The sequence below is a fragment of the Callospermophilus lateralis genome, unplaced genomic scaffold (assembly GCF_048772815.1).
Source record: "Callospermophilus lateralis isolate mCalLat2 unplaced genomic scaffold, mCalLat2.hap1 Scaffold_129, whole genome shotgun sequence".
Lineage (NCBI taxonomy): Eukaryota > Metazoa > Chordata > Mammalia > Rodentia > Sciuridae > Callospermophilus > Callospermophilus lateralis.
The window spans coordinates 932,981-958,961 of record NW_027512465.1 but is presented as its reverse complement, the minus strand read 5'-3'; the positions used below and the strand labels follow the sequence as shown (position 1 = coordinate 958,961).

The 25,981-nt window shown below is 44.6% G+C and overlaps 1 pseudogene; it reads right to left on the bottom strand.

Moving 5' to 3' along the window:
- Positions 1–748: 748 nt before the first annotated feature.
- Positions 749–4,525, bottom strand: LOC143389968 (C->U-editing enzyme APOBEC-1 pseudogene; annotated as a pseudogene).
- Between the last annotated feature and the right edge of the window lie 21,456 nt (positions 4,526–25,981).

Sequence of the window (25,981 nt, the reverse complement as noted above, 5' to 3'; positions counted from 1 at the left end):
AGAAATAAACAAAGAAAAAAGTTTCTGAAAAGAATGAGGAAGCAAATAGGACCAAGAAAGTTACTGTATCAGACCGGGGAACACAGGAATAGAAACTGAATTTGGAAAAAAAAAAAAAAAGAATGAAAAGAAGAAAAACACATGGTTACATAGGGATAATAAAATCCCATAGGTTTTCTTCTTTGCCTTTATGTTTTTTCAATTTTTCTGAAAAGTTTTGAGACATTCATTTCACAAGGAATAAAAACTATTATAGTAAGAATTGTGTAATGAACTAATTTGTTAAATTTAGGCTGCAATTTGATTCTTTTTCAGAATTGCATATCCACATAATTAAAGAATAAATAACAAGGGGCTGTGATTGTGACTCAATGGTAGAGTGCTCCCCTAGCACGTGCGAGGTTCTGGGTTTGATCCTCAGCACCACATAAAAATATAAATAAATAAAATGAAGGTATTATGTTCAACTACAACTAAAAAATAATATTTTTAAAAGAAGAATAAGTAACAATATTTTTGTGATAATAAATATTTATTGCTTTAAGATACAAAGTTTAAAACAAAAGATATGAAGTTTTAGGGTAATTTGGAATATGGCAGGAAGTTAAACAATTCATGATAATGCTGCTTCCGAACATTTCTGTATTCTTCTCTTTTTTTTCTCCAGTGCTGCAGATCAATCCCAGAGCCTTGTATATGCCAAGTGCTCTGCCACTAAGCTTCATACCCAGCCCCAATTTCTAGATTCTTAATGGTACTCACTTCTTGGTGTGTCACCTTTGCTTGTTCTTAAAACAGTACATACAGGAATCATGCTATTCATCTCCAAGTCACAGAAGGCTGTTATCAGCCCTGTAGCTAAAAGGATATTGGGTGGAATTGTCTGGTAATAGCAATTTTGAAGAGTAAGGATGAAAAATGTAAGCTGATTTTGACATCTCCTGGAAATCTTTAAGCAAGGTAAAGACTTAGAATGATGCAGTGGAGAGCCAGTGCATGGCCCATCAAGAGAATATTTTGGCCAGTGAGTTTCTTCTTTAGTGAGTAGTTGGTGAAATTTCTTCAACAGTAACAATACTCTGAGTCTGTCATAATCTGGACAGTTACACCACTGTTAATGAGGTCGTTAAGTCCTTGCTGGTTTTGCTGATCCATGTGCTGAAAACACTGTACTATATAAATAACCAGAGTCGGGAGGGAAAACAGAAGCAGTGGGGATGGAAATGGAGCAAATTATATTACATGCATGAATGAATATGTCAAAGTGAACCCTGCTGATACATACGACTATAATACACAAATAAAAACATTTTAAAAAATTTATCCCCATTTTTTAAGAGATATTAAGAGGGTAGAAACTTTGTAGTATTGGAGGTGAGATCTTTGGGAAATAATTAAGATTAAATGCGGCTGGAAGAGTGGGGCCCAAACCCAATAGGATTGTGGCTTTATAGGGAGAGGAAAAGAGAGGCCTGAGTTAGGACATTCTGTCTCTCCTTGTGATACCTTGCACTGCCCTGGGATTCTGCAGAGTCCTTCCAGCTAGAAGGCTTTCACCAAATATGACCCATCAACTTTGGACCTCCAGAATCATGAGCTGAATAAACCTTTATTCTTTAAAAATTACCCAGTTTGTGGAATTCAGTTATAGCAACAAGATAATACACTGAAGGTCTATATATCTGTTTTTAATCTTTCTCTAACTAGAAACTCTTTTAAAAGAAAGAAATAGTTTACACACAACATGTTTTAAGACAGGTGTCTTAAGAAGTTTTTGGTTCTAAAACTTCTTGAGAATATGTGATAAAGTTTGCATTTTATCAGTTAAACATTTATACTTGCATGTTAGTTGATTACCAGACAAGCAATCAAAATAAACTTTTAAGAACACAAATGTAAATTATAATAGAGAAAAATAAATAAATAAATAAATAAATAAATAAATAACCAGAGTCATATTAGGATGTTGACTCACAAATTCTGATAGCCTTGGAACATTCCCAACAAGGACTCCAGAACAAGAACCAGGTGATCGAACAGCTGATGGATGGGCAAAAATATCTTTCTGCAGTAAATTTTTCTATAAAATTCACTTCAACATTGGTGGTGTTTTTGCCAGAGTTTCGCTAGATCTTGTGGCTTGTGCCCCATTTGATTTTGTAAAGCAGACAGTTCTCTTTGTGAAGTTCTCTGGTGTCAAAGATGACTTCAAATTCCCAGGGTTCAATTCTCCTCCTCAGAGTGTCATCACCAGTTGAAGGACCTTAGTCTGAGAGAAGTCGAAGCACATTCTCATGGACACCCAGCTCCTTCTTGTAGCATAAAATCTTGGGAGACCCCAGTGGTTGCTGCTGCCTCTCGATCTTGGAGAATTTTCTTCAAGATAAAAGGCACAGGTTGGAATGTGTGGGGTGAAGGCACCTTGTCTATGCCCCAAAACTGGAGAAAGTCATGCTCCAGTGAAATTGAAATGTATGGCCCATGGCTACAGTTAACAGGAAGCCAAAAGCTAAAAAATGGCAGGGAAAGAAGCATGGCCTCTGAGGTGGGACCTAAATAACAATATTTTGAATGGGGTTATCTGCGAGGTTCCTGGAAGTCAAAGCAAAAAAAGAGATTAATTTTACAGTTACACAAAGAAAGGATGAAGCACACAATTTTCACATTAAGAGTCCAACTTTAGGGCTGGGTTGTGGCTCAAAGGTAGAGTGCTCGCCTGGCATGCATGAGGCACTGGGTTCAATCCTCAGCACCACATAAAAATAAAGGTATTGTGTCCACCTATAACTAAAAAATAAATATTTAAAAAAAGAACCCAACTTTATGGCTTAAATTTATGAAAGTCTTCCCCCCCCCCAAACAGGGCCTCACACATGGTAGACAAACGGCGCTACCACTGAGCCACATGCCTATCCCCCCCCCTTTTTTTTTAGAGAGAGAGAGAGAGAGAATTTTTTAATATTTATTTTTTAGTTTTTGGTGGACACACATCTTTATTTTATTTTTATGTGGTGCTGAGGATCGAACCCAGCACCCCGCACATGCCAGGCGAATGTGCTACCGCTTGAGCCACATCCCCAGCCATATCCCTTTTTATCACTTAACTTTAATGAAGCTTCTGGATTTTGTGTGCAGTTTTAATTGACTGAAGTGTCAAAGAGACAATCTAGGAATGTTGAATGAAAGCAGGTTTATTCAAATACATTCATTTCCTCCCCAGGTGCTGGTGTGAAGGGATAATACTCATTAGGATGTCTGAGCTCACAGAACAAATGATTTTATTAGTGATCCCAGCTCAACACTGTGTCCTCAAAAGAAGAAAGGTAGAGTGACAGTCACCTTTGTTCTGCACCTGGTATACCCGTACACATAAGCTAAAAATGACTTCTGGCCCAAGGTCTAGGCCTGTAAGTACATTACTAATACCATATGTGGACCACCCAGACTGAATTATGCTCCAGTAGTTGTCCTCGGGCCTTCACTGCATACTCTTGTTAGAAGTTTAATTTCTAACAAATGCATATAACTAGTAATTCTTGCAGTCTCAATACTATTCAACTCTCCTCTTATTCCTCTCATCACTTCCAGTTGTTGAACTTTGAATGATAAATTGCATACTCCTCTGCTCTCTAAAATAGGGCTCTGGGGCTGGAGTTGTAGCTCAGTGGTAAAGCATTTGCCTTGCATGTGTGAGGCACTGGTTTGATCCTCAGCACCACATAAAAATAAATAAAATAAAGGTATTGTGTCCATCTACAACTAAAAATATATTTTTTTTAAAATGGGGGGTTAGGCTGAGGCTATAGCTCATTTAGTACAGTGCTCACCTCCTGTGCACAAGGCCCTGGGTTCAATCCCCAGTACCACACACACAAAAAAAAATAGGGCTCAGAATGTAATTTCTCTCTCTCTCCCCCTCTCTCCCCACCACCCTTTGGTACTGGGACTTGAACCCAGGGGTGCTTAACCACTGAGCCACATCCCCCAGCCCATTTTAATTAATTAATTAATTAAAATATTTTTAAAAATAGTTGATGGACTTTTATTTTCACTTATTTGCATGTGGTGCTGAGAATCGAACCCAGTGCCTCAAGTGCGCTACTGCTGAGCCACAACCCCAACCCCATTATTTTATTTTTTGAGACAACGTATCACTAAGTTGCTTAGGGCCTTGCTAAGTTGCTGAAGCTGGCTTTGAACTCAAGATCTTCCTACCCCAGCCTCCCCAGTTGCTGGGATTACAAGTGTACATTATGGCACCTAACACAATTTCTTTTTTTTTTCATAATTTTTAATATTTATTTTTTAGGTGCAGATGGACACAACACAATGCCTTTATTTTTATGTAGTGCTGAGGATCAAACCTGGGTCCCGCCAGCGCTAGGCGAACGAACGCTTGACCGCTGAGCCACAATCCCAGCCCCCTAACATAATTTCTTTTTGTTTAGAGACTGAGGGCCATCATGACAAACATGACCTACTGTACTGTGAAATACAGCTCCAGGCTATTGTGGAAAGTCTCCATAAGAACATGCTGCTCACCAACCCTAATGTTCCCAGATATAGTTGGTATGGCTAGCACTACCGCGATCACTCTGTACAAATTCTTTTTGTGAACATAGGCTTTCACTTGTCTTGAGTAAGACACCTAGGAGTTGGAACTGCTGGGTCATAGAGCTGGGAGATATTTAATTTATTTCAGTACAGGGAATTGAACCCAGGGGTGCTCTACTGTTAGACAAGGACACAAGAAAAGACCACTGACTCCAATTAAAATCAAATTAAAGCAAGTTTATTATTTTGACGGGCCGGGCTGCCTCTCCCTCCCAAAACCAGGAACAAGATAGCACCCACAGCTTTCCTGCAGCCCAGCTTTATAGACCAGAAAGTTATACAAAGGGGGGTTACAGATAACAGAACTCTGACTAGCATAACACAAATGGTAGTTTACATTTTTGCTGGCCCCAACATCAGAATTTATGAAGGTCATTAGAGCCTCAGAGAGGGTAGTTATCTGGCCAGGAAAGGCCAAGATTTGTGAGGCATCACTAAAGTTTCAGAGAGGGCTGTTATCTGGTCAGAGAGCCAGGCATGGGTGAGTTCAAGGCACGGGCAGGCATTCAAAGCAGGTTCAGAATTTGCAGTAATTTATAGTAAAGCCAAAATTAGCTTTTCATGGCTTTGTGGCGAGATGGCTCCCAATTTTAAGAAAAGATCAGGTTGGGTCTATCACTACCACTGAGTAACATCCCCAGCCCTTTTTATTTCTTATTTTGAAATAAGGTTTCACAAAATTACCCATGCTGGCCTCAAATTTCCTTTACAACTGCTTCAGCCTTCACAGCAGCTGGAGTTACAGGCATATACCATCATGCCTGACTGGGATATTTTCATTAAACAGTGCTGGTTTCCCAAAATGGCGATGCCATTTTGTGCTCCTACCAGTATATGGACCAAGTTGCTCCATAGCCTCCTTTTGGCACACCTGCTATGTTACCTCTGCCACCAAGCCACCATCCTCTCTCTCCCTCCTGGATTGTTGCAATGACTTCCTAATAGGTACCCCCACTCTCTCTCTCTCTCTCTCTCTCTCTCTCTCTCTCTCTCTCTCTCTCTCTTTGGTACTAGGGATTGAACTTAGTATTTTTTATTTAGAGACAGGGTCTCACTGAGTTGCTTAGTGCCTTACTTTTGTTAAGGCTGGCTTTGAACTTGTATCCTCCTGCCTCAGCCTCCCTAGCTGCTAGGATTACAGCTGTGTGCCACCACGCCTGGCCAGGTCTCCTTATATTTTTGTTCCCTACATTCTTTCTCTTTTTCTTTTTTTTTTTAAATATTTATTTTTCAGTTTTCGGTGAACACAACATCTTTGTATGTGGTGCTGAGGATCGAACCCGGGCCGCACACATGCCAGGTGAGCGTGCTACTGCTTGAGCCACATCCCCAGCCCCCATTCTTTCTCTTTTTATAAGAGGTCAGATTATGTTGCTTTATGTTTTTTGTTTGTTTGGGGGTTATTGGGAATTGAACTCAGGGCATTCGACCAGTGAGCCATATCCCCAGCCCTGTTTTGTATTTTATTTAGGGACAAAGTCTCAATGAGTTGCTTAGCACCTCACTGTTGTTAAGGCTGGCTTTGAACTCGTGATCCTCCTGACTCAGCCTCCTGAGCCGCTGGGAGTACAGGTTTGCGCCACCAGCGCTTTATGTTTTTTTTGTTTTGTTTTGCTGTTCTGAGGATCAACCCAGGGCCTTGCATATGGTAGGCAAGAGTTCTACCATTGAGTTTCACTATCACCCAGCTCCTGTCACTCCACTTTTTAACCCTTTTAAATTTTTGTTCTTGGAGTATTGGGGATTGAACCCATGACCTTGCTGTATATTCTTGTTTCATTTTTGCATATTCTGGACAAGCACTCTACCCCTGAGTTATATTTTCCTAGCCCGTTTTTAATTTTTGAAATAATGTCTTGCTAATTTGTCCAGGCTGGCATCAAACTTGTGGTCCTTCTGCTCAGCCTCAGCTGGAATTGTAGGCATTCACCATGCCTGACTTGTCACTCCACTTTTTAAATTCTCTATGATAGAATAAAAGTCATTGTCTTTTCAGTAGCCTGCAAAGTCCTATGTGGTGTGCACCCTCTCTAAGGTCAAATCCTACCCCTGTGCCCTATGATGTTGTGAAATACTGTGTACATTTGGTCTTTGCCCATTTCCTGACATTGAACTCTTAAAATCCTTGGAATTTCCAAACTGATAAGTATCTTGTATGCTAATGAGATGCCTGCCTATAGGCTGTAGTCCCTAGGTGATTTCAGGGTGGAGGTGGTCACCAGAAAGACTCAAGGCAGTATTAGAGGTTTGGGGCTTTCAGTCCCATCTCCCAAGTTTAGGGCTGAAGGTTGAATTGATTGCCAATAGTCAATGATTTAATCATACAAGCCTATGTAATGAAGTCTCCATAAAATCAAAATGAACAGGATTCAGAGAGCTTCCAATAACTGAACACATGGAGGTTCTTGCAGGGTGGTGTACCTGAAGAAGGTACAGAGACGGCTCTGTCCCTCCTCTGTACCTTGCCCTGTGTACCTCTTCATCTGGTATTAACCCCAGTTTTCTTTGCAATATCCTTACAATAAACCAGTAAATGTAAATAAGTACTTCCTTGAGTTCTGAGTCACTAAAACCCAAGGAGGGGGTGTGGGAACCCCAGTCTACAGCTGTCTCCAACTCAGATAAACTACTCTGAGCTTGTGATTGACATCTAAAGTGGTAGGGTGAGAGTCTTGAAGCCTGAACAATCAACCTATGGGATCTCCAGATAGTGTTGGAGCTTGGGGAGTCCCAGCGCCACTCTCCTGCAGTTGGCTATGACCTAGGCTCAGGCCTGGAGCCTCAGGGCAGTTCTCACTACAGACCTAGCTTCTAGGAAGAAAGAACCAAGGCCTAGCCTTTCCCAGTGTGACATCTGCAACAGGCACAGGTTGTGGTAAGGTGGGTAAAGCATAGGAACTTGGTGACAGCTCTGTTTGGAGTCCCTGTTTATGGTCTTTCATGTTCAAGGTTGAGTGTGGGGAGCTGAGAATATGGACATCTAGATGTCTGGTCCTTGTGTGAGGAAGATAACTCAGATGGGGCACATGTGCCTGTAATCCCAGCACTTTGGAGGTCTCAGGAAGGAGGATTGCAAGTTCAAAGCCAGCCTGGGCATTTAGCAAGACTTTATTTCAAAATAAAAAATAAAAAGAACTGAGGACATAGTTCACTGGTAATGTCCCTGGGTTCAATACCCAGTATCACCACCACCACCACAACAACAAACAAAAAGGCCAGGCGTGGGGGCGCATGCCTGTAATCCAGCATCTTGGGAGGCTGAGGCAGGAGGATAATGAGTTCAAAGCCAGTCTCAGCAAAAAGTGAGGTGCTAAGCAACTCAGTGAGACCCTATCTCTAGAAAAAATACAAAATAGGGCTGTGGATGTGGCTCAGTAGTTAAGCGCCCCTGAGTTCAATTCCTGGTACAAAAAAGAAAGGTGGGGGGAAGGAAAGAGGAAAACTCAGGGCTGGAAACTGGTTTGAGGAAGATGCACCTAATAATATCTGGCACAATTTCATGTGGAAACAGAGAGGAAGACGAACCATCCTGCACATCACATATCGTTTATTTGTATATAACCTGGTATTTTCTCAAAGGCATCTATTAATATGTTTGATATCATTTTTTTCTTCTTTCAGCACTGTTTGTAACATTCCTCTATGTTGCTACATACATTACTTTCTAGTGCCTCAGAGTGCTTCACTGTGGGCATCTCCCACATTTAATACATCTGTTCCCCAAAGTATGGAACCCAAGATTACCTTCAACTTTCTGTTGTGACAAATAACTCTCAGATAAATATTCTCAAACATGGACTAGGAGCTTGAATGAGAATTTCTTTAGAGAGATATCTAGGAACAGACGGCCAGGAACAGAACTACTGACATGAGATGGACCTGAGCAGGTAAGACCAGCCACTCTCCCCAGCAGTTGAACTCCATCTATGTTGCCACAATAAGGCTTGATGGTCTTATTTTTCTCCATCTTCATCAGTGCTTGGCATGATCTAATTTTCTAATTTTTACTAGGCCAATTAAGAAGTAATATCTCAGGAGACTGGGGGGTATATGTCAGTGATAGAGCATTTGCCTGCTATGCATGAGGCCCTGGGTGCCATCCCCAGCACCAAACAACAAAACAAAACAAAAAAAAAAAACCTTACCATGTTTTTGTTTTTGCATTTCTGCGGTAAGCAATGGGTAACATCTTTGTACAAAAGTGCTTTGGGTTTCATGTTGCATGTGCTGTAATCCCAGCACACCTTGGAGGGCTGAGGAAGGAGGATTCCAAGTCAAGGCCAGACTAGGCAACTTAGTGAGACCTTGTTTCTAAATAAAAAATAAAAAGACTGGGACAATATCATGCATTTATTAAGTCACCGAACTGGGCCTCTACCCTCAGTCAACACAGGAACAGAAAATCCAGAAATAGTGGTTAAGTGTACTTTAGCACACACCTCTTAACATGCTCCCTGTTAGGGAGCATGGAGGGGAAGAGACAGCCTAACTTACCAGAGGGATGGGTGCTTAGATTTGGGCCACACCTTGTATTACCAGACAAAGTTGCCATTGAAGTGAAGGTTACAGAGGTTTGTCTGGTGTGGATTCAGTTTTAACAGTGAAGTGCTTGAGCTGAGAACATAGGCTTTGAACCTTGTGTGGTGATGTTGGCCTGTAGTTCCAAGCTAATCAGGAGGCTGAGGTGAGGGAGATTTAGACCTGCATGGGCAGCCAGGGCAGAATGGTGAATGATGAAGGGACGGGCAGGTCCATGTCTGGACAGAAAGAGTAAAAAGGGTCTCCCAATGAGGTCAACGGCCTAGCTCACAAAAGTGCTTATGGATATGAGCGTTGGGGAGGTCCAACAGAAAGATTAAGATGCATGGACATGGGGTACCAGTGAGTGATAATAAGGAGAGTGTGGAAGGGGAGAAGATAGAAAGAGGAGGAAGGGCCTGTAAGGGTAAAAGAAATTGAAGTTAAAGTGTAAAAGTTAAAGTGTAAAAGACCGGGCATTGTAAAGTTTCTAAGCTGCAAGGCCTGAGTTAAAAAGTAAAGAACCAGGTATTGTTAAGTTCCTCTGCTACCCCCAAAAACCTGAAATTCCTGTAGCTGTTAGGACAATACCCAAACTGCCCAGTAAATATTCCCCCTGACTCTCTGTTTAATAACCTAGGATCCTGTGTAGCCTGGCACGTAGGCATTCAGGCCCCAAAACCAATCAGTTTGAATGTGTACCCCGCTTAGGAGTGACCAATCACCCTCGCCCAACCTGTTCCCACCAATGAACGTACTAATCATGTCTAAGAATTGTTGTTCAATTTTCCCGCACCTCATGATGATTTGTTCCGATGTATGCAAAGCCCCCGCCCTCCTCAAAAAGTGTACTTAAGCGCTGCTCAACCCCTTCCTGGGGCTCTTGGCTGCTCTCCCTTCTTGAGTGGGCCGGGAGCCCCAGCACGCTGGAATGGATCCCCAATAAATCCCCTTCTGCAATTGCATGAGCAGTCTCTTGGTGGTCTCTTTTTCCGACGCTTCGCCAGACCCTTACAGGCCAAAGCCCATGAAAAGAACAAATCAGTACTTTCCTATTGATTCCCCTGCTTCTGGGAGAAGTCTGTTACTTTGTTACCTTTCTTCTTACAATAATATGCTCCTTGTTTAAAAATAAAAAAAGTAATTGGGGATGTAGCTCAGTGGTAGAGCTACTTCAGCATAGAAGTAGCTTTATTATAGCTGGGCATGGTCACATATGCCTGTCATCCCAGTTTCTCCAGAGGCTGAGGCAGGAGGTTACCAAGTTCAAGGCTGGCTTTAGCAACTTAGTAACACCTGTCTCAAAAATAAAAAAAGTTAAAAAGGACTGGGAATGTGTAACTCAGTGGTGAAGTGCCCTTGGATTCAATACCCAGTACAGAAAAACAAAAGAAAAAAAAGGAAAAGAAGAAGAAAAAGATCTTGGAAGGGCTGGGGATGTGGCTCAAGCGGTAGCACGCTCGCCTGGCATGCGTGCAACCCGGGTTCGATCCTCAGCACCACATACAAACAAAGATGTTGTGTCTGCCAAATACTAAAAAATAAAAATATTAAAAAAAAGATCTTAGAAAAAAAAGTAGCCATTTGTATCCTCTGGTAAACAGACTTTGAGAAAAAGTTGGAGGGAGGTGATATCTGAGAAAGAAGAGAGGAAAAAGCTGGGTTGGACAGAGAAGACCTCTAATCGCAATGCTAATCTGAGAAAAAAAGAAGGGAGGAAGCAGAACTCCATTGGCTAGTTGGCTGAGTTCTAAGAAGTCAGGGACAGGGTTGACTTGTTCACAATTGGCCCCAGGGCTGGAATATTGTTTCAGGCTGTGAACGAGTCCATTATCTCTCTTGCTTTTATATATCTTGTCCCTGCAAACTGCATGTGGAGAGGCCTGCTGTGGTGCCTCTGACCTCCCCAGAGACAAATCCAGATGGGGTGGGGGTCTGGAGGCCCCACCTCCCAGTGCCCATCTCCTCACACCCCTTTCTATTCCAAGCCCTCAACTGCTTCCTCCTAAGACTGAACTGACCTCTGATCTGTGGAATTAAGTCTTTCTCTATCCTGGCCACTTCCATCTTCTAACCTCTGAGAAGGAAACTGACAGCCAATCTCTGCCCAAGATCCAGGGTGGCAAAATGGAGATGCATATATACCATCTGGGGGCCAAGGGGACAGAAGAGATACAGGGCCATGTGCAGAGCACTGCCTACATTTAGATCTCCATAGCTGCTCACTATTACAAGGTCTTAGGGCAGGGGGCTGGGCCCCCAACGGCTCTCTCAGCCAACATCAAAGTTGCAGAGAGCAGAAGAATGGTGGCTCATTTCTAAAGACCATAGCACTCTCCAAGACTCAAATAGTAAGCCTCCCAGAGCTCCCCCTCTGGCCCCCATCATATCCAAAACAGATCCAAAAGGATTCAAAGGAAGAGTCAGACCAGTGTCTCTTACCATGGGTCTACAGGAAACAATGAGGGTAAGGTGCCTGCTGTCTAAGAAGGCCAGTCTGGGTGGCCTGAAAAGGGCTGAAGGAAATGTGCCTGAGGCAGGGGAAGAAGTGGGTGAGAGGAAGGGATGATTATCCTGCCCCTAGGAGGAGGCTGGGTGCAGCCTGTAGGGGCAGGATCCCTTAATGGTTGGCTGGTTGAGCCAGCTCCCCGACCTCCAAGGTACTTTCCCACCACTCTGTCTAACCCTGGACCTTGAAGGATAGGTGAGTTTTGGAAAGTAGAACTCTCTTGAGAAGAAAGGCAAACAAATCCTGATGGAGGAGAGGAAAGAGATGGTGAGATTCAGGAACAGGGTCTGGGATAAAAGTAATGTCTAGCACTATACATCTGAGCTGTCTGAGTGGACTGGAAGGAGGGGCAGTCTGCCCAGTCCCATTCTGTAAGCTACCAAGTAGGAAGGTGGGTGTGGCCCTGGGGAAGCTGTTGGAAGCTGGCTCTGCCCTGTGTGACTCAGCATCTGCACTGAGCTAGCAGACCAGTCTGGGATTTCCAAAATTACCTTCAGCAGTCCTTCCTCTTGGGCTATTCTATTTGGGCCAGAAATCATAGCTGATAGATAGTAAGGCTCCTTTCAAGGAAGTAAAGCAGAGTCATTTTAGAGGGCTAACTTCTAAGGCAAAGAAGCTCTGGAAGGCAAAGACCTTTCCAGAATCTGGCTATGGCTCAGACAGGCCATAGTAGGGGCAAGCAACTTTCCCAGGGGGAGTGGGATTGACTCTGCCAAAGAGATAGGCCCTCCAGTATTTGGCCCCCAGGAATGACCTAGTCATGAGTTCTGTGCTATCTACCATCCTTCATCTTGTTCCTACCCTTACTGAAGTCAGTCCTTTGGATTATTGGCAGAATCCTATTTATAAAGGGAAGGGAGTGGGAGGGCCTGGCTTGGGGTGGCTATAACTGGCTTAAATGTGCTCTATGCCAATTATTAGAGTGAGGGATGGTAAGAAAGAGGGGGCAAGTCACTATATACAGAATTATGTTCTAAGGTGCACAAGTGATGAATGCCATGTGTCAGGGTGAGTGGGTGCAAGAGTGGAACTCTGTCCCTTGAATGAGGGGCTGTGTTTCTCCCATTCCTGTAGCCTCATGCAAAGCAGAGGCTGTGACAGGATTTGTTATCAAGGCCAGGAGATGTATGCCTTCCCTACATGAAGATTCTATCACCTTCTGTCCTGTGCCGGATTTTCCCCACATCCAACCCAACACCATGACTTCCTGTCTTTCCTATAAACTGCACTGAGATCCAGATGTTATCATAAATTTCCTGGAAACCAAACTTGAGCAGCTGATGCTGGTTCCTGTTGCAGGTCCCTTGGTGGGGGCAGATCCTGGGGCAGCCTACAGGGAGGGGATACCCATGTTTGGCTCTGGTGGCTGGCATATGACTGTATGACTCAGCAACCACAGTACCCCTCAAAATTCAGACCACATTGATGGTCCCTTTTCAGCCCCACTTTATGGGGCAGAGATGTAAATGTTATTTTCACTATTTCAAGGGTAGAAAACAGGTTTGGAGAACCATGCCTGAGATCAGCCAATCAGGTAGTGGCCAAACTGGGCCAGATGTTAGAACAGATTCCTGGCCCAATGCTCATTTCATTTCTTGGTCGAGTGACCTCCAGTAAAGAATTTTATTCTTGGGGAGGGGAAGAGAAGACTCATGGGTTCATCTTTAGAGAGGTATAAGGGACCACTCAGAACCTATGGGACCAAGGATACCCTCAGGGCTGCTTGGAAGAGGTACTGCAGACACTTTTCCCAGTGTAGAGAAACCAGCTTCAATAGTATACAGTGGCCACTGGCTCCCTTCCCTGGCTAAATTCCTTGTTCAGCTCTCAAAGTTAAGGCCACTTGGAATTTTGAAACCTGAAGATTTGACCACATATATTTATGCCTAAGTGCTCCTCAGTTGCCAAATATAGGGTTACAGTCCTAAACTCAGCTGCAAGAGGCTGTTTAGCATCCTCTGTTGCCATAGAGTTTGCCTAGCTCCTGCTGTCAATGCTTTCTCCAGTTCTCCCCTTGGGTCCCTGGAGAGCTCTTTGGAGAGAAGTTGGGGAGGGAAGTCTGGGGGCTGGGATGAGTGGTCTGGGGGGTGGAAATTGTTCTGTTGCCTCCAACTGTTGTTCTTCATCCTTTTCTCAATCTAGACATGGTAGGAGCAGGAAAGCACAACTTCCCTGTGGCTGGTTGGGCTGGGCGGGCAAGGTGGTTAGGACATACCTGGATGAGAATAGGCCCTTTTTCATCTTTCAGGATTCCAAAGGGCCCTGGTGGCTGCACTCTATTCGGGACCATCCAAATTCTTCTGTTTGTTGAGGCCTTATCCCGGGTCAGTTCATTAATGTCCTTATTACAGTTCTGACTCGAAATAGGCAGATTCCTCATTTTTCATCCATGATCACACAGTCAGGTTCTTGAGCTTTTTTTTTTTAAACAATGTTGGGGATGAACACCAGAGCCTGGCACATGCAAGGAAAGAGCTCTACCACTGAGATACACAGCCAGCCGCTACCATATGTCTTTCTATTGTATGTCAGACCCCTTCTATCCTGTTTCCCTATAGCAGAGTACCCTCCTATATGAAAATGGTTAGCTTTAGCTATAATCCCCTGATGACAGTGATGAAAAAGCATTAGGAAATGTTCATAGAAATTCTGGGAAAGAAGAGAATTTTTCTGCCTACCATATTTTGTCAAGATATATAGTAATATGTATAATAATGTAGTAGCTGAGCATGGTGGTGCATGCCTGTGATCCCAGCTACTTTGGGAGGCTGAAATAGAAGGATTACAAATTCAAGTCCAGCTTCACAGATTAGTGAGACCCTGTCTCAAAAAAAAAGAAGAAGAAGAAAAGAAAAAGAAAGAAAGAATAAGGTGCTTGCCTTGCATGTGTAAGGCCCTAGGTTGCATCCCCAGTACCACATACACATGAATATAAAAAGATAAACAGGGGCTGGGATTGTGGCTCAGAGGTAGAGTACTCACCTAGCATGTGTAAGGCACTGGGTTTGATCCTCAGCACCACAAAAAGCAAAACAAAGACATTGTGTCCACCTATAATTAAAAAATAAATATTAAAAAAAGATAAACAGAGGGACTTGGGTTGTAGCTCAGTGGTGGAGTGCTTGCCTAGCATGTGTGAGGTACTAGGTTGGATCCTCAGCACCACATAAAAATAAATAAATAAAGGCATTGTGCCCATCTACAACTAAAAATTAAAAAGAAAATTTAAAAATTTAAAAAAAGATAAACAAATGCCAAGGGAAGGACAGGAAGGAAAAGTCTTACTAGTTGGCAGTGACATTCTTGCCATCACAATAAACAAACAAATAACCCTTGGAGGTCTGTGGGAGGGGAAGACATCACAGGAACTTGTGGGGGGTGCAGAGGGGATAGCTCTCCTTACTTCGTGGGAACCAGCCCCTCGCCTAGTAGGTAGGTAGTTCCCATGTTGAGGCCTCAAGTCGGGAAGCCATCCCTGGAGCTCCAGTTTTATGAGCACATCCCAGCCCCTCAAGGGTGTAACTTTGCTTTTTAAAGGGAGAAATTATCCTTTTCCATACAGAAGGGAAAAAATAATGATTAACTTTATTTCAGTTTTTGGCCACATGAGGAATGCAAACAAGTCAATGCAAATCAAAGGAAAAATGACCACATTTCCCTCTTTCCTCCCAACAGAACAACTCCAAAGATCATGAGCAGGATTGGTGGGGATGTCCTGCTCCAGGGGAGTGGATCTCTTCTCTGGAATGATTTCACATACACTGGCTGGGACATATTTTGTATTTAAATTACTGCAAAATTATTGCAACATGAAATTTTCTCCTTTACCCATTCTTCTCAGGTACAGTGTTTGAGAAAACTTGTCTGTTCTCAATGCTTCTGCACAATATCTTTCTTTAAGAGAATTCTAGAAGGCCCCAGGCTGCCTCCCAGGGACAAGGCTAAGGCCCTGTTGGGTAGCTGGGAGGAAACATTTGGGGCAGCCACTACTCAGGAACTGGGGTTCTGCTGACTCTCACCTGCTTGCTGAGGTGGTTGAATGACCAAGTGCTGTCACAGCCCAAGGACAGGGCTGCAGGACCAAAAATGAGGGAGAAATGGGGGCAACTCTTCAGCTGGTTGTTCCCAGTAACTCATGGAGTGAGGGCTCAGGCCCATGACTGTCCAACATTGCGTTGGCAGTCAGCCCAGGAAGTGGGAGTCTTAGGCCCACACTCCTTGACCTGACCTTCCTTTTCCCCCAGATTTTCATGGGTTGGGTTAAGAATAATTTCTTTTATTTTCTTCTGATGCTGGGGATGGAACCCAGGGCCTCGCGCCTGCTAGGCAAGTGCTCTACCACTGAGCTTCACCCCCAGCCCAGGATAAGAACAACTTGTCGAAAGCTGGAAACCTTCATTACTGGTGCTAGAAATGTTTTCAATCACAATATGAAGCTGGCATTCAGTGATCTGGCCCTGATAACATTTGTAAAAAATATTTTATTTTTCAAAAACATTTTTAAAAATAGTTAAATAAAATGAAATGCAGCTGGGAGGAAGATATTGGTTGTCAGCTGCTACTGCATCCTTTTTATTTTTTCCCAAGGAGAGAGACATGGCATCTGGACTGTTGGAGAGAGACCTGAAGACAGGCTGGGAGCCCACACCTTCCATGTTTAAAAGGGCTCTCTCCTGCTTCTTTCATTGCCTGCTGGACCAATCATCTGTGTATACGAGACCCTCATTCCTTTGGCTCCTGCTCAGCACCCTCACGCTCTAACCTTTACCTGGAAAATCTCTTATCCTTGACAATGGCTTTGTGGAGGACGTCCCCATGGCATGTTCTGGAGCTGTTTTGCTGGGACAGCAGATCTGATGGAACTGGCTTCAGGGTCAGGGAGGGTGGAGGCCAATATAAATGTTCTGGAAGCATACAGCTTACTTATATTAACCTGATGAGTATGTGAGAATAGACAGAGGATTTGGTCTAACACTTAAAATAAAAAATGAGTGCATAATTATGTTGGCTCACAAGATAGTTAGGAAATGACTTTGGGACTATCTGGTCAACACTCAGTTTACCTGGAGGTTTATGACCCCTTCTCCAAGATGCACACCAGTGACCAGTATGAGAGAGCTATGTGCATCTACACAGTCTTGACTCAAACCCTTTGAGCTATTGTCCTCCCATGGATCCTGCAGATTGGTACAGTCCCACCTTAGAGAGAAAGAGAGGCATTGACTAGTTTAAAGTGATGTGCCTAAGGATGAAATCAGGAGAAGCAGCAGGGTGAGGGTTACACATGAATGTTAACCCCACATTCACTGATGCACACTCCCTAATACTCTCTCTTGGCTGGGCAAGGACACCAACAACCTTGTTCTCATTTCACAGCAGCTGAACTTGGCAGCTCCACACCACTTATAAAGGACCTTCTCTCTAGGTTTGGAGTATACCATAACTGCCCACTATGGAGACCATTCAAAGCAAGCTGTAGTTTTGTCAGGCCCATTATTTATTTTTGCAGGGAGATCCTCAACTCAGATACTGCCTAGTTTTGAGGCCTGGGCCATCTCCATAGCTGGGCCACCCTTGGTTGAAACCAAAGGTTGAAATCCATACTTCAGAATCAGCTGTCCATTTTGATTCAGAAATCCTATGGGGGCCTGAAAAGTACACACACATCATGGAGACAGTCTCCTTCTCACACTGGTCTGGGTAGCAGATGGCTTGTTGGGCAGAGCAAGTGGCACATGTAACTTACCTACAATAGCTGAAATTCCAATTCCTTTTGAGCCCCACCTGTAAAAAGACGTTAAGAGTAGGAAATAAAAGGAGGAGCTGCCCCCAAATCACTACCTGGTGAAGCTTAGCTGTGTGACACTGTCTGGGAGCCTTAACGGAAGAGCTATGTGGCTCTAGGCCCTGGTCTAACTGGCTCCCTTGCTTAGCAGGCCATGGAGGTTGGTTTCTTAGTCTTCACTTGATATTACCAGGGAGGATGATCTGAGTGGGTGACACAAAAGAGGGTATTCTTAAGAGGGCCAGTCTGGCCAGCTTATGAAGTGAAATGAGATGGCACATTCTCTCTTTTCCTCTCTTTTCCACTTTTGAATGTGATTCCTAGGAAGGGACTCTGAGAAGATTCGGGGTTCAGGTGAGGTTTTGGAACTATCAGCTCTGGCAGTTTGTTGGGAGGAGAGGGGGGGACTTCTAAGGTTGCCCCAGTGGCCTACCTTAAACAAAATCGCCATTTCCTGCCATCAGGTGATGCCATCAATTGTCCTCAAATCCTGCTTTTGGGTGCTCTGGTCCAGAGAACCCCTCTGGAAACAATAGGTGACAGGGACCAGGTGCCCATCAACTCTACTTGGGCCATGATTATCTTTCCTGTCAGGAGTCGAAGGCCATCATATATTCCCACTTGAGCCAGTTATAAGATTTTATCCACTGGGGGTTCAATCCCCAGTACCACATACACAAACACACACACAAAATGTGTGTGTGTTTGTGCTTTTCTTTGTTCTTCATATTCTGCTTCAGGTTGTCACTTGAGACACTATCTGAGGCAAACACCCACATTAGGTAAAAATCTGCCCTTTGTAACTGAGCCTCAGTAGCATCTTGTAGGAAAGTATATTCTTTGAAATAGAAATTCTCAAAGTTTAAGCAATCCTAGGTTCCTGGCAGCCTTCCTTCCAGCTGACCAGGGAGCCCAGGGGCTTGAGATTTGTAGTCTTCAAGCTCAGATCATTCACATGTTTCAATATCCCCAAGTTCATTCAGTGCATAAAGTCCCAGAAGGGGTTGGCATCACCTTTTGGCCTGGAATCATCCACAAGAGAACAAAAGGAAAAGTGCTGACCAGCTCTTTTCCCTCTGTTCTCTGAGAGTCCTCCAAGGCACCTTTCAGTGCCATTTACTCTATCTGTGATATATTGATCTGTCAGTGAATTGTAGTATCTCTGAGTTCATGATCATGGCTCCTTTCTAAGAAGTAAGGAAGCAGCAGAAAGGGACAGACCAGCAACAGGAACATGAAACTGAACTTTGCAGACTTGGAACCAGTTTGAGTCAGTCACTGCAATGGAAGGTGCAGCCAGAGCATTCCAGCTACTCCAGAAGGAAAAGGGTCCTGGCCAGGACAATGGTGGGCATGGTAGATAGGAGAGTAGGACAAAATCTTTTTGTTGTTATTTTCTGGCATTGTTTTTGTTGTCATTTTCAGCATTGGAAATTGAACCCAAGAGCATTCTTCCACTAAGCTACAGTCCCAGCTCTATTTTTTTTTGGAGGGGGGGGTACTAGAAATTGAGCCCAGGGTTGCTTAGCCTATGAGCCACATTCCCCAGCATCCCCAACCTGGCTTTTTTTTTTTTTTTAGTTGTAGATGGTCACAATACCTTTATTTATTATTTGTTTGTTTTTATGTGGTGCCCAGGATCAAACCAAGTGCCTCAAGCATGCTAGGCAAGCGTTCTACCACTGAGCCACAACCCCAGCCCCTCCCCAGCCTTTTTTAATGTTTTAATTTGAAACAGGGTCTCACTAAGTCCTTAGGGCCTTACCAAGTTGCTGAGGTTGGTCTTAAGTTTGTAATCATCCTGTCTCAGTCTCCAGAGTCACTGGGATTACAGGCGTGCTTTTTGATTTTGAAATAGTCTCACTTAGTTGCCCAAGCTGGCCTCAAATTTGCAATCCTCCTGCCTTAGCCTCCTGGGTAGCTGAGATTACAGGTGGATACATCCTCAGCTCTTTCTATTTTTTATTTTTTTAATCTTTATTTATTTATTTTAACTGGACACAACATCTTTATTTTATTTATTTGTTTTTATGTGGTGCTGAGGATCAAACCCAGGGCCTCACACATGCTAAATGAATGCTCTACCACTGAGCTACAATCCCAGCCCCTCTATTTTTTATTTTGATACAGGGTCTCACTAAATTGCTTAGAGTCTCGCTAAGTTGCAGAGGCTAGCTTTAAACTTGTGATCCTCCTGCCTCAGTCTCCCAAGTTGCTGGGTTTACAGGTTGTGTGCCACTGCACCAGGCTAAAGAAGTTGTATTCATTAAATAACCCTATACACACATATATACACTAGATATAAGATTCACACAGATATCACCTATCTAGAAAGGCAGGTAGTGATATGAAAATGTATCCTGGCTCATTGCCAAGTACACTAAAATGACTCAAGAAATACACTTTATTTTAAAAACTTTTATTGCGCATAAAACAGTCCATTTCCCTTTGTGGGTCAGATATTACCACCTTTTAACATTTTTTTTTCTTGGCAGTGCTGGGGATGGAACCCAGGGCCTTGTGCATGCTAAGCGCATACTCTACCACTGAGCTACACCCTCAACTTGTGAATTTGTTTTAACTCTTTCCTCCTTTCTGCTCCATTGAAAAAATTATTCTCCTTTGAAAGTGTTAAGAATAGTCTATCATTGCTGGTCAAAATCAGCTTTAGAGTGGCTGCTGGGGGCAAAGGTCCAAAGATATTAATGGGGTTGGAATCCCACACACAGTTGCTGGCCAGCCTCAAACTTGGGAGTTAGGGGCTGTCTTCTGCCCACCAGGGATGCTGAACATGGATCCCCAACTATACATAAACTTGTATAGGTTTATTCAAATAAACTCCGACATTTTGTGTGTGTCTGCATGTATATATACCCTGCTTCCCTGCCTTCAAGGGAAGACTTAATTCTTGGGAAGAAAATCTGCTTGGAGCTGCATGCATTTCCAGAGTGGAAAACATTTCATGTAGCAAGTCACCAGATCACTAAAATCAACTGCAAACTAGTAGTTACAAACTGGGAGCTTTTTAAAATTTTTTTTATTTTTATTTTTTAAAGTGCTCTATGAGAACCTGAAGCCTTAACACTGTCAGGAATAGAAAACTGGGGGGCATCTTACAGGCTGGTTGAGGCTTCTCTGCCATCTTTAGCCCCCTTTTGAGTGACAATAGGAGCAGCATGTGCTTTGAAGGATGAAGTGATGCCAAAGTTGGCTAGGACTGGGCAGCAGCAAGAGGCAAAAGAGAACCTGGTGTTTCTGCTGCACGAGGCCATTTGAAGCACAGCTCTACTGCCACATCCCTTTTGAGTCACTTTGGAAACCAATTACTAGTTCTGGATTTAGGAGGAGTGACAGGGACAGAGGCAGCTCTGCTGGGGCTTGACTGTTGTGGTGGCATTCAAGAGAGAGGGTTAGTAAAAGGCCACAAAGGCAATGACAGTCTTGTCCCAAGTTCAATTTTACTGGAAGATTGGGGTGTGAAGATGGAATCTAGAACACCATCCTCCCCATTTTTAGGAACAGAGAATAAAAATGGAGATGTTGCCTCACTAGAAACCAGGAAGTGAAGAAGTCAGAGTTGTGATGGTTGCTAGCAGCACATCTGGATTTCCACAGGAGAAAGATGGCAGCTTTTAGAGAAACTGAAGAATAGGACAGATTCTTTGCTCCATTGTAGTTAGAATGAATGTTCAAGTTGAGGCACAGTGTGGTTCCCATGGGAAGTCCAAGGTCAGTATGGACCCTTGGCCTGTCCTGCCCCACGGACATTTGAAGAATTGCCAGGCCTATTCATTCTACACCGGCCCTTCCCACAAGGAGTCAGCTGCAGAGCCCCTTCGAGACTGGCCTGGCACTGATGGAATCATCCCCGGGATGACCATGTGCTAATTCTTTTGATAGGCAAGCACTCCCCAGCCCTTGACCTTCTTAGTCAGTGGCTTGATGAGTTGTACACACCCGTTCTCTGGTTGAACCATGAAAAATGAACAGTTTGACTTGTAGAGCTAGTTACATGGTACTTATTAGCCCTTACCACCTCAAGAAGATTCTAATTCAGGGAAGGGAAGACAGGGCTGGAGTTGCCTGTCGATGAGAGACCAGCCTAAATGTTGATACTGGCAGCAGCACATGTTTTCCTGTCTGGCTGGACCTTCAGCTAGGCTGAGGGAATTCCTATCAGCCAGACAGATCACAGGAGCCACTGGACACCCTCTCAGCCAGCTAGAAGAGGGCTTATCCCCAAATCTTCTTTAACTTATGCGTGGAGGGACGTAAACCCTGGCACCAAGATTGAGAAAACAATGGGTCTACAGAGCCAACATTCCAACAGCGAGAGACCGGCTGGCATCTTTGCCTTTCAGCATGGCTGCTGACAGTGCTGAAATGTATCCTTGACAAGTTAATGGTCCTGATGTTAAAGTCCAGTGCCACAGCAAGAGCAGGATGCCGGTGGAGGAGGAGAGGGCTGGACACAGTTACAGGGGGACAGAAAAGCTGTGAGCAAGGACCCAGAGGGTCTCAAGCTGCTCCCTGATGCCAATCAGATCAGTAACACTATGAAGAAGGCTAATAAATAGATGCATATAACAAGCATTCAGTCAGTTTTGATTCAGGCTGTGTAGGACTTAGCAGACCTCTGTTACCCCTACATGTAGGTGCCAGGTGATCAGTGTCTCTAGTAAAGATATAAAAATGAAGTTGCTTCTTTTCAAGTATTAAAAAAATAAGTTAATTGACAAAAAAGATCTGAAGTGGCTGAGTGGCTGAGCATCTTGCCAGGTCCTCAGCTTCATTTCAATGTGCAAACACAGGAAAAAACACCAAGGAAGAAGGGAATCTCTTGCCCCACTGTGAAGCACTGAATTGTGACAATGCCTGTCTGTCAATGGGGGGCTTGATGTGGAGGGTCCCCCCCTTCCCCAAAGTTAGTACTTTCCAGTGTCAAAATGGTTGTGAACTAAAAGCAAAATGCAGCAATCCATGGGCTTCGGGCCTCAGCCAGAGAGAGTCCTGGGGCATTTGGCCACTCGGAGTCCAGTGTGTTGTGTGGGGGCTGGCGACAGACCCCTCTTGCATTCTCATAATTTGCATAATGAACTCAGAGCCTGCCTATCCCTCAGCTTCCCCTGCAATGCTGGGGCGGTCACTGCCCTGACCGGTCATTGCCCCTCTCCCATACTCTATCCACATCTTGCTTGTGGGGTGTTTTTTTCTTTCTTTGGTGGTGCTTCAGGGAGCATGAAGAAGGCAGCTGCCCCATTCTGTGGGGTGCTCTCTGTAGTGGCGGTGTCTTTGAAGAGAAGGAGCAGCTCCCTTCTCTTACCAAACATGCTGGCGGAAGGAAGGGGCACCAGGCAACAGGTCCTCAGGGACTGTGCGGGTTTCCCCCACTGCATCATACATCTCTTGCTCTGCTCCTCTTTCTTGAGTGGGAAGTCCAGGTGGGCCTCTTCTCAGGAGGTGGAGTCATCTCAGATAATCATCATCACCTGGGGTTTCACCATAGCACATGAGCATGTGGATGGCTGAATGCAAACTCCCAGGAAGTGCCAGGCTTCCTTGGACCTTAGATCCAGGTGGTTTGGGAGAACATAGCCAGGTGGATGCTGACATTCCAAGTAGTGTAATGGGCACAAACTCAGGACCAGTTCAGGCTGAAACCCTTTGACAGCATGGCCGCCTCCAGGTCCTTGTCCTCCTCTTTTTCCCGGAGCCGCTGCTCCTCCAGCAGGGCCACTAGAGAGTCTCTCTGCTCCACAACTTCCAACATCTCGTTCAGGATCTTCTTCTCCTCTGACAACTCCTCCTCGGTCTTCAGGTGATCTGAGGAGTAGCCAAAGTCACAAGGTGTGTGGCTTGGGAGGTGGAAGCCCATACCAGCCTTCCCCTGTGCATCTCCCCTCACCCACTTACCTTCCACTGCCATCCGCTCCCGCAGTTCCTGCTGTAGTCGACTCTGCCTATCTTCTAGCTCTAACTCTCAGGCACTGAGATGGGGAAGGAGACAGAGACAATGACTTGGGGGGCATCTACTCACCCCACCAAGTTAGGATTAGTATATCTATGACAGACCCAGTGCCTATGTTCCCTCATGGATAGGCCCCCAAATCTCAGACTACTCACAAAATCATCAGCTCCGACTCATAGCGCACCATGGCATTTTTTTCTTGCACCAGCTTGAACCACTCTTGCATCAGCTTAGGGTCATCCTTCTTGCCCATGCCTGCCGAAAAAGACTGTGTGTCAGGCAGCAAGGGAGGGTATCTTGGTCTCCCCTGGCCCACAGGAATCATCACACTGGGGCAAATGTGCAAAGAGAGCCGAGCAAGATGCTGCCGGAACACTCCCAAGCCAGGTCCAAAGTTTGCCTACAGCCTTGGGGGTGGGGGGTGGGGGGCAGATAATGATAGGCCCCTGCATTGTGCAGACCCCAGGGCCTAATGGAGCCTATGCTTTTTGTCTGTTCTGTTCAGTCCAGGCCCTGCCCTCATCCCTGCCAGTAATCCTGGCTGGTTGTGACTGTTCCCTCCTCATAGGCTTGTTGATACTTTTTCTGCTTAGAAGCTTTCTTTTGTATGTCTTAAATTGCTTTGTTCTTCCTTCTTAATTTTTTTAATTCATTTAATATTTATTTGGCACTTGCTATGTTCTGGGTCTCCTTGGAGGAGAAAACCAGTCTAATAAAAATGGCAAATTTAAATTTATAAACTACACTTTACTCTTTCACCCTCATTTAACCTAGTTCTTTCCTAGGCTGTTGCTCTTCTCTGGGGCCACTAATATTGAGGCCTCATAATTGCTTTGTATCCTAATCAGAAAGACACCCTTTCTTCTTTTTTGTTTTGGTAACAGGGATTGAACCAGAGGTGTTTAATCACTGAGCTACATCCCCAGCCCTTTTTATTTTGAGATGGGGTCTTGCTAAGTTGCTCAGGGCCTCACTAAATCACTGAGGCTGGCTTTGAACTTGTGATTCTCCTGCCTCAACCTCCCCAGATGCTGGAATTATAGGCATGTGCCATTATGCCTGGCAAGAAACCATTTCTTAACATGTGGCTGGACATACTTCTTGACAAACACTCTAGAAGGGACTGTGTGGTAGACACAGGGCATCCAGGATAGCTGTCAGCAGACCACCAGCAGACCCGCACACCCTAGAGACTGAGGAAGGTGGCCACCCCCTGTTCTGATCCAGTCCCACCACCAGTTTTTGGGCCTGGTACCTGACTGCTGCCTCAGGCCAACCTGAACCAGCACAGGACTAGTCTCCATAAGGAGCAACACAACCCTCTGGGCTTAACTGCAGCAGGAGGATACAGGAAGAACCTTACAAGGAATCACACCATCCAAGGAGGAAACAAACTCCTTTCCTTGGAGCATAAATCTGCTCATGGCCAAAGTTTGGTCCTGCCTAAGAGACAGACTATGTCAGTGGCTCTTTAATATTTTGGGGTTACAAACCATTTAAAGCATCTCATGAAAGCTAAGGACTTTTGCTAGAAAAATGCTTATATATATGCATTATTATTATTATTTTGTGGTGCTTGGGATGAAACCCAGGACCTTAAGCATGCTAGGGAAGTGCTCTACCACTAAGTAGTGCACTCTACACTCCCATTACAGCATCAAACAATTTTAGACAGAATTTCAGGGTACTCAGGGGCTTTCTGAAGTATATCTATAGGTCTCAGGTTAAGAGGCACTGAACTGGGAAATCTCTCAAAGTACGCTCTATTTTCTGAGTTGCTTGGTTGGATGTCCCAGCACAGTGATTAGTGTTATAGCCCAGGAGTATGTACTATGTACATCCTCAGGTGGGTGGCTCTCAGATTTGCTCCTTACTCATTCTTGCCCGCATTCTATCATCTGGCATTCTTGCACACTAATCAAAGACAAAGCTCTTGTGATGTTGTCTTCTTGACTCACATAAGGCCTAAGTCAGTCAACCAATGGCCCCACTCTAGAGAGGCAGAGATGCACTGCGTTCACACAAGCAGGAGTTAGTGTCTGCATTGTGCCCCAGTGAACATACAACTTTGCTCCTGAGGTGGCATGCTATCTCTGAGCTCTACTCTCAAGGATGGAAGCTCCCCACTTCACAACCCCTGGCCTGTGGAGCCTGCGACTGTGCAATGCCGCATGTGTGTCTGGGGGCCTGAGCTCTCCTCACCAGATCCAATAGACTGGGGTCTTTTGCTTTTAAACCAGCCTACAGCTCAGTTACATGCATTCCTTCCAGAGCGTCTCTGCACAGTGTGCCCACATGGCCATGAAGATGGAGCCCTGAGACATGCAAGCTTGTCCAGTGTGGCAAGCTGAGGGCACACCAGGAAGTCTCTCCCTCCTTCCCACCTTCCCATGTATAAAGACAAAATTTCCACCAGGGTACATCTGAACACTGCTCATGAGCCATGGTGGAGCTTGTTCACAGCCGATGAGTAAGGGGATGTGGTGGGGAGGGTGAAGATCACATGTGAGAGCCATGGAGAGCAGAGTAAGAGATTAGCAAGGGTTAGTCATGGCCATACTCCCCCTTCCCCTGCCCACATGCCTTG